The sequence below is a fragment of the Schistocerca gregaria genome, unplaced genomic scaffold (genome assembly GCF_023897955.1).
Source record: "Schistocerca gregaria isolate iqSchGreg1 unplaced genomic scaffold, iqSchGreg1.2 ptg001374l, whole genome shotgun sequence".
NCBI lineage: Eukaryota > Metazoa > Arthropoda > Insecta > Orthoptera > Acrididae > Schistocerca > Schistocerca gregaria.
Window position 1 is genome coordinate 113,580 of NW_026062679.1, and position 15,756 is coordinate 129,335.

The 15,756-nt window shown below is 51.8% G+C and overlaps 11 non-coding genes across 11 annotated transcripts; all 11 read left to right on the forward strand.

Moving 5' to 3' along the window:
* Positions 1 to 957: 957 nt before the first annotated feature.
* Positions 958 to 1,076, forward strand: LOC126331498 (5S ribosomal RNA). Its single transcript, XR_007563297.1, has one exon. It is a non-coding gene; the product is annotated as a 5S ribosomal RNA (ribosomal RNA).
* Positions 1,077 to 2,346: 1,270 nt separating this feature from the next.
* Positions 2,347 to 2,465, forward strand: LOC126331499 (5S ribosomal RNA). Its single transcript, XR_007563298.1, has one exon. It is a non-coding gene; the product is annotated as a 5S ribosomal RNA (ribosomal RNA).
* A 1,272-nt stretch (positions 2,466 to 3,737) lies between these two features.
* Positions 3,738 to 3,856, forward strand: LOC126331500 (5S ribosomal RNA). The gene has a single exon (XR_007563299.1). It is a non-coding gene; the product is annotated as a 5S ribosomal RNA (ribosomal RNA).
* A 1,271-nt stretch (positions 3,857 to 5,127) lies between these two features.
* LOC126331501 (5S ribosomal RNA) lies at positions 5,128 to 5,246 on the forward strand. The gene has a single exon (XR_007563300.1). It is a non-coding gene; the product is annotated as a 5S ribosomal RNA (ribosomal RNA).
* Positions 5,247 to 6,517: 1,271 nt separating this feature from the next.
* LOC126331502 (5S ribosomal RNA) lies at positions 6,518 to 6,636 on the forward strand. Its single transcript, XR_007563301.1, has one exon. It is a non-coding gene; the product is annotated as a 5S ribosomal RNA (ribosomal RNA).
* Positions 6,637 to 7,906: 1,270 nt separating this feature from the next.
* On the forward strand, positions 7,907 to 8,025 carry LOC126331503 (5S ribosomal RNA). Its single transcript, XR_007563302.1, has one exon. It is a non-coding gene; the product is annotated as a 5S ribosomal RNA (ribosomal RNA).
* Positions 8,026 to 9,296: 1,271 nt separating this feature from the next.
* Positions 9,297 to 9,415, forward strand: LOC126331504 (5S ribosomal RNA). Its single transcript, XR_007563303.1, has one exon. It is a non-coding gene; the product is annotated as a 5S ribosomal RNA (ribosomal RNA).
* Positions 9,416 to 10,686: 1,271 nt separating this feature from the next.
* On the forward strand, positions 10,687 to 10,805 carry LOC126331505 (5S ribosomal RNA). Its single transcript, XR_007563304.1, has one exon. It is a non-coding gene; the product is annotated as a 5S ribosomal RNA (ribosomal RNA).
* Positions 10,806 to 12,076: 1,271 nt separating this feature from the next.
* Positions 12,077 to 12,195, forward strand: LOC126331506 (5S ribosomal RNA). Its single transcript, XR_007563305.1, has one exon. It is a non-coding gene; the product is annotated as a 5S ribosomal RNA (ribosomal RNA).
* A 1,271-nt stretch (positions 12,196 to 13,466) lies between these two features.
* Positions 13,467 to 13,585, forward strand: LOC126331509 (5S ribosomal RNA). Its single transcript, XR_007563307.1, has one exon. It is a non-coding gene; the product is annotated as a 5S ribosomal RNA (ribosomal RNA).
* A 1,271-nt stretch (positions 13,586 to 14,856) lies between these two features.
* Positions 14,857 to 14,975, forward strand: LOC126331510 (5S ribosomal RNA). The gene has a single exon (XR_007563308.1). It is a non-coding gene; the product is annotated as a 5S ribosomal RNA (ribosomal RNA).
* Positions 14,976 to 15,756: the final 781 nt, after the last annotated feature.

Sequence of the window (15,756 nt, forward strand, 5' to 3'; positions counted from 1 at the left end):
GATAAGCAACAACGTTAGTATTCGGATCGGCGACCGCCTGGGAACTCTGGCTGTCTTCATTTCTTGCTTTCTTGTCGCTACCCCTGCCAGCCCTTTTTTCATGCTACCTTTCTCATGTGACAAAGATGCTTCCATACTGATTTTAAACTATCGTAAGATACGATATTAAGGAACTCAGTTTGAAAAGAGTGCGCCAAGGAAGACTTCCAAAGAGTCTCTGGAAATAACAAAACAGTATGAAGTGACAGAAATGTTGTGAAAAACGTCAGGGCATATTGTTTTGTAGCAGTGCACAAAGGCAAATTTGTAAACAAAAATTTACCTTTCGTCGCTACAAGAGAGGGATACTTTGTCCAACAGCCTGTGTCTTGTGTGCATGTTTTCGCACCTTTCCACGGCACGGCGCAGCACAGAGCTGCTCTGGTAGCTCCGAACGGCCGCACACGGCGCCTCGGACACGCCGGTTCGGCCCGCGCCCATCTCGCAGATGATTCTCGTGCTTGTGCTGTCATACGGACCGCGACCCGAGCGGCAGCGAGCGGCAGTCGAGCAAAGTCGGGACAAGTCGGGACGGAAGGGGACAGCCGAGAATGCACCGTGCGAATTACGCAAATATCTGGAAGCGCGACGCGTGTCAGGCAGGTGAGAACGCTTCCCTCGGTCCAGCACGACACTGCCACACCCCGCGCAGTCCCCAAGCCGCCCGGCCGCGCGCAAGCCCTGCGCCGGATAACGATAACAAGGTGCGTCTCCCGCGAGTGTCGGAGGCCGCACGAACCAAACGAATGACAGGCGGTGCAACGAGCAGCTGTGTTGTGCGTCCGACCCACGTGGCGGCGCGTCGCCTTCGAGGTGGAAGGACGTGCTTTGCGTCAAATGTGCCACCGAAAACAGCGATTGCGTGTGTTAGGAGGAGAGGCGAAGCCTTCTTCTGCCGTGCAGCTACAGTATAAGGACGCCAACGGCCATACCATGTTGAATACACCGGTTCTCGTCCGATCACCGAAGTTAAGCAACATCGGGCCCGGTTAGTACTTGGATGGGTGACCGCCTGGGAACACCGGGTGCTGTTGGCTCCCTCTCTCTTTTTAGATTGTACGTCACTACACCTGCCAGCCCTCTTTTCATACAAACTCTCAGGTGCGACAAAGATGCTTCCACAAGCATTTTAAACTACTGTATTAAACGTAAGATGCGAAATTACAGTAATGAACTCAGTTTGAAAAAGAAAGCGCGGAGGAAGAGTGCTAGGAAGTCGTTGAAAATAACGAAACACTGCGAATCGACAGATGTGCTCTTGAAATGCGTCAGAGCCTACTGTTTTGTAGGAGCGCTAAATTCCAAAAACTAACTACATTAAAAAAAACCTGTTCCTGTCCGACCACCGAAGATAAGCAACAACGTTAGTATTCGGATCGGCGACCGCCTGGGAACTCTGGCTGTCTTCATTTCTTGCTTTCTTGTCGCTACCCCTGCCAGCCCTTTTTTCATGCTACCTTTCTCATGTGACAAAGATGCTTCCATACTGATTTTAAACTATCGTAAGATACGATATTAAGGAACTCAGTTTGAAAAGAGTGCGCCAAGGAAGACTTCCAAAGAGTCTCTGGAAATAACAAAACAGTATGAAGTGACAGAAATGTTGTGAAAAACGTCAGGGCATATTGTTTTGTAGCAGTGCACAAAGGCAAATTTGTAAACAAAAATTTACCTTTCGTCGCTACAAGAGAGGGATACTTTGTCCAACAGCCTGTGTCTTGTGTGCATGTTTTCGCACCTTTCCACGGCACGGCGCAGCACAGAGCTGCTCTGGTAGCTCCGAACGGCCGCACACGGCGCCTCGGACACGCCGGTTCGGCCCGCGCCCATCTCGCAGATGATTCTCGTGCTTGTGCTGTCATACGGACCGCGACCCGAGCGGCAGCGAGCGGCAGTCGAGCAAAGTCGGGACAAGTCGGGACGGAAGGGGACAGCCGAGAATGCACCGTGCGAATTACGCAAATATCTGGAAGCGCGACGCGTGTCAGGCAGGTAAGAACGCTTCCCTCGGTCCAGCACGACACTGCCACACCCCGCGCAGTCCCCAAGCCGCCCGGCCGCGCGCAAGCCCTGCGCCGGATAACGATAACAAGGTGCGTCTCCCGCGAGTGTCGGAGGCCGCACGAACCAAACGAATGACAGGCGGTGCAACGAGCAGCTGTGTTGTGCGTCCGACCCACGTGGCGGCGCGTCGCCTTCGAGGTGGAAGGACGTGCTTTGCGTCAAATGTGCCACCGAAAACAGCGATTGCGTGTGTTAGGAGGAGAGGCGAAGCCTTCTTCTGCCGTGCAGCTACAGTATAAGGACGCCAACGGCCATACCATGTTGAATACACCGGTTCTCGTCCGATCACCGAAGTTAAGCAACATCGGGCCCGGTTAGTACTTGGATGGGTGACCGCCTGGGAACACCGGGTGCTGTTGGCTCCCTCTCTCTTTTTAGATTGTACGTCACTACACCTGCCAGCCCTCTTTTCATACAAACTCTCAGGTGCGACAAAGATGCTTCCACAAGCATTTTAAACTACTGTATTAAACGTAAGATGCGAAATTACAGTAATGAACTCAGTTTGAACAAGAAAGCGCGGAGGAAGAGTGCTAGGAAGTCGTTGAAAATAACGAAACACTGCGAATCGACAGATGTGCTCTTGAAATGCGTCAGAGCCTACTGTTTTGTAGGAGCGCTAAATTCCAAAAACTAACTACATTAAAAAAAAAACCTGTTCCTGTCCGACCACCGAAGATAAGCAACAACGTTAGTATTCGGATCGGCGACCGCCTGGGAACTCTGGCTGTCTTCATTTCTTGCTTTCTTGTCGCTACCCCTGCCAGCCCTTTTTTCATGCTACCTTTCTCATGTGACAAAGATGCTTCCATACTGATTTTAAACTATCGTAAGATACGATATTAAGGAACTCAGTTTGAAAAGAGTGCGCCAAGGAAGACTTCCAAAGAGTCTCTGGAAATAACAAAACAGTATGAAGTGACAGAAATGTTGTGAAAAACGTCAGGGCATATTGTTTTGTAGCAGTGCACAAAGGCAAATTTGTAAACAAAAATTTACCTTTCGTCGCTACAAGAGAGGGATACTTTGTCCAACAGCCTGTGTCTTGTGTGCATGTTTTCGCACCTTTCCACGGCACGGCGCAGCACAGAGCTGCTCTGGTAGCTCCGAACGGCCGCACACGGCGCCTCGGACACGCCGGTTCGGCCCGCGCCCATCTCGCAGATGATTCTCGTGCTTGTGCTGTCATACGGACCGCGACCCGAGCGGCAGCGAGCGGCAGTCGAGCAAAGTCGGGACAAGTCGGGACGGAAGGGGACAGCCGAGAATGCACCGTGCGAATTACGCAAATATCTGGAAGCGCGACGCGTGTCAGGCAGGTAAGAACGCTTCCCTCGGTCCAGCACGACACTGCCACACCCCGCGCAGTCCCCAAGCCGCCCGGCCGCGCGCAAGCCCTGCGCCGGATAACGATAACAAGGTGCGTCTCCCGCGAGTGTCGGAGGCCGCACGAACCAAACGAATGACAGGCGGTGCAACGAGCAGCTGTGTTGTGCGTCCGACCCACGTGGCGGCGCGTCGCCTTCGAGGTGGAAGGACGTGCTTTGCGTCAAATGTGCCACCGAAAACAGCGATTGCGTGTGTTAGGAGGAGAGGCGAAGCCTTCTTCTGCCGTGCAGCTACAGTATAAGGACGCCAACGGCCATACCATGTTGAATACACCGGTTCTCGTCCGATCACCGAAGTTAAGCAACATCGGGCCCGGTTAGTACTTGGATGGGTGACCGCCTGGGAACACCGGGTGCTGTTGGCTCCCTCTCTCTTTTTAGATTGTACGTCACTACACCTGCCAGCCCTCTTTTCATACAAACTCTCAGGTGCGACAAAGATGCTTCCACAAGCATTTTAAACTACTGTATTAAACGTAAGATGCGAAATTACAGTAATGAACTCAGTTTGAACAAGAAAGCGCGGAGGAAGAGTGCTAGGAAGTCGTTGAAAATAACGAAACACTGCGAATCGACAGATGTGCTCTTGAAATGCGTCAGAGCCTACTGTTTTGTAGGAGCGCTAAATTCCAAAAACTAACTACATTAAAAAAAAACCTGTTCCTGTCCGACCACCGAAGATAAGCAACAACGTTAGTATTCGGATCGGCGACCGCCTGGGAACTCTGGCTGTCTTCATTTCTTGCTTTCTTGTCGCTACCCCTGCCAGCCCTTTTTTCATGCTACCTTTCTCATGTGACAAAGATGCTTCCATACTGATTTTAAACTATCGTAAGATACGATATTAAGGAACTCAGTTTGAAAAGAGTGCGCCAAGGAAGACTTCCAAAGAGTCTCTGGAAATAACAAAACAGTATGAAGTGACAGAAATGTTGTGAAAAACGTCAGGGCATATTGTTTTGTAGCAGTGCACAAAGGCAAATTTGTAAACAAAAATTTACCTTTCGTCGCTACAAGAGAGGGATACTTTGTCCAACAGCCTGTGTCTTGTGTGCATGTTTTCGCACCTTTCCACGGCACGGCGCAGCACAGAGCTGCTCTGGTAGCTCCGAACGGCCGCACACGGCGCCTCGGACACGCCGGTTCGGCCCGCGCCCATCTCGCAGATGATTCTCGTGCTTGTGCTGTCATACGGACCGCGACCCGAGCGGCAGCGAGCGGCAGTCGAGCAAAGTCGGGACAAGTCGGGACGGAAGGGGACAGCCGAGAATGCACCGTGCGAATTACGCAAATATCTGGAAGCGCGACGCGTGTCAGGCAGGTGAGAACGCTTCCCTCGGTCCAGCACGACACTGCCACACCCCGCGCAGTCCCCAAGCCGCCCGGCCGCGCGCAAGCCCTGCGCCGGATAACGATAACAAGGTGCGTCTCCCGCGAGTGTCGGAGGCCGCACGAACCAAACGAATGACAGGCGGTGCAACGAGCAGCTGTGTTGTGCGTCCGACCCACGTGGCGGCGCGTCGCCTTCGAGGTGGAAGGACGTGCTTTGCGTCAAATGTGCCACCGAAAACAGCGATTGCGTGTGTTAGGAGGAGAGGCGAAGCCTTCTTCTGCCGTGCAGCTACAGTATAAGGACGCCAACGGCCATACCATGTTGAATACACCGGTTCTCGTCCGATCACCGAAGTTAAGCAACATCGGGCCCGGTTAGTACTTGGATGGGTGACCGCCTGGGAACACCGGGTGCTGTTGGCTCCCTCTCTCTTTTTAGATTGTACGTCACTACACCTGCCAGCCCTCTTTTCATACAAACTCTCAGGTGCGACAAAGATGCTTCCACAAGCATTTTAAACTACTGTATTAAACGTAAGATGCGAAATTACAGTAATGAACTCAGTTTGAACAAGAAAGCGCGGAGGAAGAGTGCTAGGAAGTCGTTGAAAATAACGAAACACTGCGAATCGACAGATGTGCTCTTGAAATGCGTCAGAGCCTACTGTTTTGTAGGAGCGCTAAATTCCAAAAACTAACTACATTAAAAAAAAACCTGTTCCTGTCCGACCACCGAAGATAAGCAACAACGTTAGTATTCGGATCGGCGACCGCCTGGGAACTCTGGCTGTCTTCATTTCTTGCTTTCTTGTCGCTACCCCTGCCAGCCCTTTTTTCATGCTACCTTTCTCATGTGACAAAGATGCTTCCATACTGATTTTAAACTATCGTAAGATACGATATTAAGGAACTCAGTTTGAAAAGAGTGCGCCAAGGAAGACTTCCAAAGAGTCTCTGGAAATAACAAAACAGTATGAAGTGACAGAAATGTTGTGAAAAACGTCAGGGCATATTGTTTTGTAGCAGTGCACAAAGGCAAATTTGTAAACAAAAATTTACCTTTCGTCGCTACAAGAGAGGGATACTTTGTCCAACAGCCTGTGTCTTGTGTGCATGTTTTCGCACCTTTCCACGGCACGGCGCAGCACAGAGCTGCTCTGGTAGCTCCGAACGGCCGCACACGGCGCCTCGGACACGCCGGTTCGGCCCGCGCCCATCTCGCAGATGATTCTCGTGCTTGTGCTGTCATACGGACCGCGACCCGAGCGGCAGCGAGCGGCAGTCGAGCAAAGTCGGGACAAGTCGGGACGGAAGGGGACAGCCGAGAATGCACCGTGCGAATTACGCAAATATCTGGAAGCGCGACGCGTGTCAGGCAGGTAAGAACGCTTCCCTCGGTCCAGCACGACACTGCCACACCCCGCGCAGTCCCCAAGCCGCCCGGCCGCGCGCAAGCCCTGCGCCGGATAACGATAACAAGGTGCGTCTCCCGCGAGTGTCGGAGGCCGCACGAACCAAACGAATGACAGGCGGTGCAACGAGCAGCTGTGTTGTGCGTCCGACCCACGTGGCGGCGCGTCGCCTTCGAGGTGGAAGGACGTGCTTTGCGTCAAATGTGCCACCGAAAACAGCGATTGCGTGTGTTAGGAGGAGAGGCGAAGCCTTCTTCTGCCGTGCAGCTACAGTATAAGGACGCCAACGGCCATACCATGTTGAATACACCGGTTCTCGTCCGATCACCGAAGTTAAGCAACATCGGGCCCGGTTAGTACTTGGATGGGTGACCGCCTGGGAACACCGGGTGCTGTTGGCTCCCTCTCTCTTTTTAGATTGTACGTCACTACACCTGCCAGCCCTCTTTTCATACAAACTCTCAGGTGCGACAAAGATGCTTCCACAAGCATTTTAAACTACTGTATTAAACGTAAGATGCGAAATTACAGTAATGAACTCAGTTTGAACAAGAAAGCGCGGAGGAAGAGTGCTAGGAAGTCGTTGAAAATAACGAAACACTGCGAATCGACAGATGTGCTCTTGAAATGCGTCAGAGCCTACTGTTTTGTAGGAGCGCTAAATTCCAAAAACTAACTACATTAAAAAAAACCTGTTCCTGTCCGACCACCGAAGATAAGCAACAACGTTAGTATTCGGATCGGCGACCGCCTGGGAACTCTGGCTGTCTTCATTTCTTGCTTTCTTGTCGCTACCCCTGCCAGCCCTTTTTTCATGCTACCTTTCTCATGTGACAAAGATGCTTCCATACTGATTTTAAACTATCGTAAGATACGATATTAAGGAACTCAGTTTGAAAAGAGTGCGCCAAGGAAGACTTCCAAAGAGTCTCTGGAAATAACAAAACAGTATGAAGTGACAGAAATGTTGTGAAAAACGTCAGGGCATATTGTTTTGTAGCAGTGCACAAAGGCAAATTTGTAAACAAAAATTTACCTTTCGTCGCTACAAGAGAGGGATACTTTGTCCAACAGCCTGTGTCTTGTGTGCATGTTTTCGCACCTTTCCACGGCACGGCGCAGCACAGAGCTGCTCTGGTAGCTCCGAACGGCCGCACACGGCGCCTCGGACACGCCGGTTCGGCCCGCGCCCATCTCGCAGATGATTCTCGTGCTTGTGCTGTCATACGGACCGCGACCCGAGCGGCAGCGAGCGGCAGTCGAGCAAAGTCGGGACAAGTCGGGACGGAAGGGGACAGCCGAGAATGCACCGTGCGAATTACGCAAATATCTGGAAGCGCGACGCGTGTCAGGCAGGTGAGAACGCTTCCCTCGGTCCAGCACGACACTGCCACACCCCGCGCAGTCCCCAAGCCGCCCGGCCGCGCGCAAGCCCTGCGCCGGATAACGATAACAAGGTGCGTCTCCCGCGAGTGTCGGAGGCCGCACGAACCAAACGAATGACAGGCGGTGCAACGAGCAGCTGTGTTGTGCGTCCGACCCACGTGGCGGCGCGTCGCCTTCGAGGTGGAAGGACGTGCTTTGCGTCAAATGTGCCACCGAAAACAGCGATTGCGTGTGTTAGGAGGAGAGGCGAAGCCTTCTTCTGCCGTGCAGCTACAGTATAAGGACGCCAACGGCCATACCATGTTGAATACACCGGTTCTCGTCCGATCACCGAAGTTAAGCAACATCGGGCCCGGTTAGTACTTGGATGGGTGACCGCCTGGGAACACCGGGTGCTGTTGGCTCCCTCTCTCTTTTTAGATTGTACGTCACTACACCTGCCAGCCCTCTTTTCATACAAACTCTCAGGTGCGACAAAGATGCTTCCACAAGCATTTTAAACTACTGTATTAAACGTAAGATGCGAAATTACAGTAATGAACTCAGTTTGAACAAGAAAGCGCGGAGGAAGAGTGCTAGGAAGTCGTTGAAAATAACGAAACACTGCGAATCGACAGATGTGCTCTTGAAATGCGTCAGAGCCTACTGTTTTGTAGGAGCGCTAAATTCCAAAAACTAACTACATTAAAAAAAAACCTGTTCCTGTCCGACCACCGAAGATAAGCAACAACGTTAGTATTCGGATCGGCGACCGCCTGGGAACTCTGGCTGTCTTCATTTCTTGCTTTCTTGTCGCTACCCCTGCCAGCCCTTTTTTCATGCTACCTTTCTCATGTGACAAAGATGCTTCCATACTGATTTTAAACTATCGTAAGATACGATATTAAGGAACTCAGTTTGAAAAGAGTGCGCCAAGGAAGACTTCCAAAGAGTCTCTGGAAATAACAAAACAGTATGAAGTGACAGAAATGTTGTGAAAAACGTCAGGGCATATTGTTTTGTAGCAGTGCACAAAGGCAAATTTGTAAACAAAAATTTACCTTTCGTCGCTACAAGAGAGGGATACTTTGTCCAACAGCCTGTGTCTTGTGTGCATGTTTTCGCACCTTTCCACGGCACGGCGCAGCACAGAGCTGCTCTGGTAGCTCCGAACGGCCGCACACGGCGCCTCGGACACGCCGGTTCGGCCCGCGCCCATCTCGCAGATGATTCTCGTGCTTGTGCTGTCATACGGACCGCGACCCGAGCGGCAGCGAGCGGCAGTCGAGCAAAGTCGGGACAAGTCGGGACGGAAGGGGACAGCCGAGAATGCACCGTGCGAATTACGCAAATATCTGGAAGCGCGACGCGTGTCAGGCAGGTGAGAACGCTTCCCTCGGTCCAGCACGACACTGCCACACCCCGCGCAGTCCCCAAGCCGCCCGGCCGCGCGCAAGCCCTGCGCCGGATAACGATAACAAGGTGCGTCTCCCGCGAGTGTCGGAGGCCGCACGAACCAAACGAATGACAGGCGGTGCAACGAGCAGCTGTGTTGTGCGTCCGACCCACGTGGCGGCGCGTCGCCTTCGAGGTGGAAGGACGTGCTTTGCGTCAAATGTGCCACCGAAAACAGCGATTGCGTGTGTTAGGAGGAGAGGCGAAGCCTTCTTCTGCCGTGCAGCTACAGTATAAGGACGCCAACGGCCATACCATGTTGAATACACCGGTTCTCGTCCGATCACCGAAGTTAAGCAACATCGGGCCCGGTTAGTACTTGGATGGGTGACCGCCTGGGAACACCGGGTGCTGTTGGCTCCCTCTCTCTTTTTAGATTGTACGTCACTACACCTGCCAGCCCTCTTTTCATACAAACTCTCAGGTGCGACAAAGATGCTTCCACAAGCATTTTAAACTACTGTATTAAACGTAAGATGCGAAATTACAGTAATGAACTCAGTTTGAACAAGAAAGCGCGGAGGAAGAGTGCTAGGAAGTCGTTGAAAATAACGAAACACTGCGAATCGACAGATGTGCTCTTGAAATGCGTCAGAGCCTACTGTTTTGTAGGAGCGCTAAATTCCAAAAACTAACTACATTAAAAAAAAACCTGTTCCTGTCCGACCACCGAAGATAAGCAACAACGTTAGTATTCGGATCGGCGACCGCCTGGGAACTCTGGCTGTCTTCATTTCTTGCTTTCTTGTCGCTACCCCTGCCAGCCCTTTTTTCATGCTACCTTTCTCATGTGACAAAGATGCTTCCATACTGATTTTAAACTATCGTAAGATACGATATTAAGGAACTCAGTTTGAAAAGAGTGCGCCAAGGAAGACTTCCAAAGAGTCTCTGGAAATAACAAAACAGTATGAAGTGACAGAAATGTTGTGAAAAACGTCAGGGCATATTGTTTTGTAGCAGTGCACAAAGGCAAATTTGTAAACAAAAATTTACCTTTCGTCGCTACAAGAGAGGGATACTTTGTCCAACAGCCTGTGTCTTGTGTGCATGTTTTCGCACCTTTCCACGGCACGGCGCAGCACAGAGCTGCTCTGGTAGCTCCGAACGGCCGCACACGGCGCCTCGGACACGCCGGTTCGGCCCGCGCCCATCTCGCAGATGATTCTCGTGCTTGTGCTGTCATACGGACCGCGACCCGAGCGGCAGCGAGCGGCAGTCGAGCAAAGTCGGGACAAGTCGGGACGGAAGGGGACAGCCGAGAATGCACCGTGCGAATTACGCAAATATCTGGAAGCGCGACGCGTGTCAGGCAGGTGAGAACGCTTCCCTCGGTCCAGCACGACACTGCCACACCCCGCGCAGTCCCCAAGCCGCCCGGCCGCGCGCAAGCCCTGCGCCGGATAACGATAACAAGGTGCGTCTCCCGCGAGTGTCGGAGGCCGCACGAACCAAACGAATGACAGGCGGTGCAACGAGCAGCTGTGTTGTGCGTCCGACCCACGTGGCGGCGCGTCGCCTTCGAGGTGGAAGGACGTGCTTTGCGTCAAATGTGCCACCGAAAACAGCGATTGCGTGTGTTAGGAGGAGAGGCGAAGCCTTCTTCTGCCGTGCAGCTACAGTATAAGGACGCCAACGGCCATACCATGTTGAATACACCGGTTCTCGTCCGATCACCGAAGTTAAGCAACATCGGGCCCGGTTAGTACTTGGATGGGTGACCGCCTGGGAACACCGGGTGCTGTTGGCTCCCTCTCTCTTTTTAGATTGTACGTCACTACACCTGCCAGCCCTCTTTTCATACAAACTCTCAGGTGCGACAAAGATGCTTCCACAAGCATTTTAAACTACTGTATTAAACGTAAGATGCGAAATTACAGTAATGAACTCAGTTTGAACAAGAAAGCGCGGAGGAAGAGTGCTAGGAAGTCGTTGAAAATAACGAAACACTGCGAATCGACAGATGTGCTCTTGAAATGCGTCAGAGCCTACTGTTTTGTAGGAGCGCTAAATTCCAAAAACTAACTACATTAAAAAAAAACCTGTTCCTGTCCGACCACCGAAGATAAGCAACAACGTTAGTATTCGGATCGGCGACCGCCTGGGAACTCTGGCTGTCTTCATTTCTTGCTTTCTTGTCGCTACCCCTGCCAGCCCTTTTTTCATGCTACCTTTCTCATGTGACAAAGATGCTTCCATACTGATTTTAAACTATCGTAAGATACGATATTAAGGAACTCAGTTTGAAAAGAGTGCGCCAAGGAAGACTTCCAAAGAGTCTCTGGAAATAACAAAACAGTATGAAGTGACAGAAATGTTGTGAAAAACGTCAGGGCATATTGTTTTGTAGCAGTGCACAAAGGCAAATTTGTAAACAAAAATTTACCTTTCGTCGCTACAAGAGAGGGATACTTTGTCCAACAGCCTGTGTCTTGTGTGCATGTTTTCGCACCTTTCCACGGCACGGCGCAGCACAGAGCTGCTCTGGTAGCTCCGAACGGCCGCACACGGCGCCTCGGACACGCCGGTTCGGCCCGCGCCCATCTCGCAGATGATTCTCGTGCTTGTGCTGTCATACGGACCGCGACCCGAGCGGCAGCGAGCGGCAGTCGAGCAAAGTCGGGACAAGTCGGGACGGAAGGGGACAGCCGAGAATGCACCGTGCGAATTACGCAAATATCTGGAAGCGCGACGCGTGTCAGGCAGGTAAGAACGCTTCCCTCGGTCCAGCACGACACTGCCACACCCCGCGCAGTCCCCAAGCCGCCCGGCCGCGCGCAAGCCCTGCGCCGGATAACGATAACAAGGTGCGTCTCCCGCGAGTGTCGGAGGCCGCACGAACCAAACGAATGACAGGCGGTGCAACGAGCAGCTGTGTTGTGCGTCCGACCCACGTGGCGGCGCGTCGCCTTCGAGGTGGAAGGACGTGCTTTGCGTCAAATGTGCCACCGAAAACAGCGATTGCGTGTGTTAGGAGGAGAGGCGAAGCCTTCTTCTGCCGTGCAGCTACAGTATAAGGACGCCAACGGCCATACCATGTTGAATACACCGGTTCTCGTCCGATCACCGAAGTTAAGCAACATCGGGCCCGGTTAGTACTTGGATGGGTGACCGCCTGGGAACACCGGGTGCTGTTGGCTCCCTCTCTCTTTTTAGATTGTACGTCACTACACCTGCCAGCCCTCTTTTCATACAAACTCTCAGGTGCGACAAAGATGCTTCCACAAGCATTTTAAACTACTGTATTAAACGTAAGATGCGAAATTACAGTAATGAACTCAGTTTGAACAAGAAAGCGCGGAGGAAGAGTGCTAGGAAGTCGTTGAAAATAACGAAACACTGCGAATCGACAGATGTGCTCTTGAAATGCGTCAGAGCCTACTGTTTTGTAGGAGCGCTAAATTCCAAAAACTAACTACATTAAAAAAAAACCTGTTCCTGTCCGACCACCGAAGATAAGCAACAACGTTAGTATTCGGATCGGCGACCGCCTGGGAACTCTGGCTGTCTTCATTTCTTGCTTTCTTGTCGCTACCCCTGCCAGCCCTTTTTTCATGCTACCTTTCTCATGTGACAAAGATGCTTCCATACTGATTTTAAACTATCGTAAGATACGATATTAAGGAACTCAGTTTGAAAAGAGTGCGCCAAGGAAGACTTCCAAAGAGTCTCTGGAAATAACAAAACAGTATGAAGTGACAGAAATGTTGTGAAAAACGTCAGGGCATATTGTTTTGTAGCAGTGCACAAAGGCAAATTTGTAAACAAAAATTTACCTTTCGTCGCTACAAGAGAGGGATACTTTGTCCAACAGCCTGTGTCTTGTGTGCATGTTTTCGCACCTTTCCACGGCACGGCGCAGCACAGAGCTGCTCTGGTAGCTCCGAACGGCCGCACACGGCGCCTCGGACACGCCGGTTCGGCCCGCGCCCATCTCGCAGATGATTCTCGTGCTTGTGCTGTCATACGGACCGCGACCCGAGCGGCAGCGAGCGGCAGTCGAGCAAAGTCGGGACAAGTCGGGACGGAAGGGGACAGCCGAGAATGCACCGTGCGAATTACGCAAATATCTGGAAGCGCGACGCGTGTCAGGCAGGTGAGAACGCTTCCCTCGGTCCAGCACGACACTGCCACACCCCGCGCAGTCCCCAAGCCGCCCGGCCGCGCGCAAGCCCTGCGCCGGATAACGATAACAAGGTGCGTCTCCCGCGAGTGTCGGAGGCCGCACGAACCAAACGAATGACAGGCGGTGCAACGAGCAGCTGTGTTGTGCGTCCGACCCACGTGGCGGCGCGTCGCCTTCGAGGTGGAAGGACGTGCTTTGCGTCAAATGTGCCACCGAAAACAGCGATTGCGTGTGTTAGGAGGAGAGGCGAAGCCTTCTTCTGCCGTGCAGCTACAGTATAAGGACGCCAACGGCCATACCATGTTGAATACACCGGTTCTCGTCCGATCACCGAAGTTAAGCAACATCGGGCCCGGTTAGTACTTGGATGGGTGACCGCCTGGGAACACCGGGTGCTGTTGGCTCCCTCTCTCTTTTTAGATTGTACGTCACTACACCTGCCAGCCCTCTTTTCATACAAACTCTCAGGTGCGACAAAGATGCTTCCACAAGCATTTTAAACTACTGTATTAAACGTAAGATGCGAAATTACAGTAATGAACTCAGTTTGAACAAGAAAGCGCGGAGGAAGAGTGCTAGGAAGTCGTTGAAAATAACGAAACACTGCGAATCGACAGATGTGCTCTTGAAATGCGTCAGAGCCTACTGTTTTGTAGGAGCGCTAAATTCCAAAAACTAACTACATTAAAAAAAAACCTGTTCCTGTCCGACCACCGAAGATAAGCAACAACGTTAGTATTCGGATCGGCGACCGCCTGGGAACTCTGGCTGTCTTCATTTCTTGCTTTCTTGTCGCTACCCCTGCCAGCCCTTTTTTCATGCTACCTTTCTCATGTGACAAAGATGCTTCCATACTGATTTTAAACTATCGTAAGATACGATATTAAGGAACTCAGTTTGAAAAGAGTGCGCCAAGGAAGACTTCCAAAGAGTCTCTGGAAATAACAAAACAGTATGAAGTGACAGAAATGTTGTGAAAAACGTCAGGGCATATTGTTTTGTAGCAGTGCACAAAGGCAAATTTGTAAACAAAAATTTACCTTTCGTCGCTACAAGAGAGGGATACTTTGTCCAACAGCCTGTGTCTTGTGTGCATGTTTTCGCACCTTTCCACGGCACGGCGCAGCACAGAGCTGCTCTGGTAGCTCCGAACGGCCGCACACGGCGCCTCGGACACGCCGGTTCGGCCCGCGCCCATCTCGCAGATGATTCTCGTGCTTGTGCTGTCATACGGACCGCGACCCGAGCGGCAGCGAGCGGCAGTCGAGCAAAGTCGGGACAAGTCGGGACGGAAGGGGACAGCCGAGAATGCACCGTGCGAATTACGCAAATATCTGGAAGCGCGACGCGTGTCAGGCAGGTAAGAACGCTTCCCTCGGTCCAGCACGACACTGCCACACCCCGCGCAGTCCCCAAGCCGCCCGGCCGCGCGCAAGCCCTGCGCCGGATAACGATAACAAGGTGCGTCTCCCGCGAGTGTCGGAGGCCGCACGAACCAAACGAATGACAGGCGGTGCAACGAGCAGCTGTGTTGTGCGTCCGACCCACGTGGCGGCGCGTCGCCTTCGAGGTGGAAGGACGTGCTTTGCGTCAAATGTGCCACCGAAAACAGCGATTGCGTGTGTTAGGAGGAGAGGCGAAGCCTTCTTCTGCCGTGCAGCTACAGTATAAGGACGCCAACGGCCATACCATGTTGAATACACCGGTTCTCGTCCGATCACCGAAGTTAAGCAACATCGGGCCCGGTTAGTACTTGGATGGGTGACCGCCTGGGAACACCGGGTGCTGTTGGCTCCCTCTCTCTTTTTAGATTGTACGTCACTACACCTGCCAGCCCTCTTTTCATACAAACTCTCAGGTGCGACAAAGATGCTTCCACAAGCATTTTAAACTACTGTATTAAACGTAAGATGCGAAATTACAGTAATGAACTCAGTTTGAACAAGAAAGCGCGGAGGAAGAGTGCTAGGAAGTCGTTGAAAATAACGAAACACTGCGAATCGACAGATGTGCTCTTGAAATGCGTCAGAGCCTACTGTTTTGTAGGAGCGCTAAATTCCAAAAACTAACTACATTAAAAAAAACCTGTTCCTGTCCGACCACCGAAGATAAGCAACAACGTTAGTATTCGGATCGGCGACCGCCTGGGAACTCTGGCTGTCTTCATTTCTTGCTTTCTTGTCGCTACCCCTGCCAGCCCTTTTTTCATGCTACCTTTCTCATGTGACAAAGATGCTTCCATACTGATTTTAAACTATCGTAAGATACGATATTAAGGAACTCAGTTTGAAAAGAGTGCGCCAAGGAAGACTTCCAAAGAGTCTCTGGAAATAACAAAACAGTATGAAGTGACAGAAATGTTGTGAAAAACGTCAGGGCATATTGTTTTGTAGCAGTGCACAAAGGCAAATTTGTAAACAAAAATTTACCTTTCGTCGCTACAAGAGAGGGATACTTTGTCCAACAGCCTGTGTCTTGTGTGCATGTTTTCGCACCTTTCCACGGCACGGCGCAGCACAGAGCTGCTCTGGTAGCTCCGAACGGCCGCACACGGCGCCTCGGACACGCCGGTTCG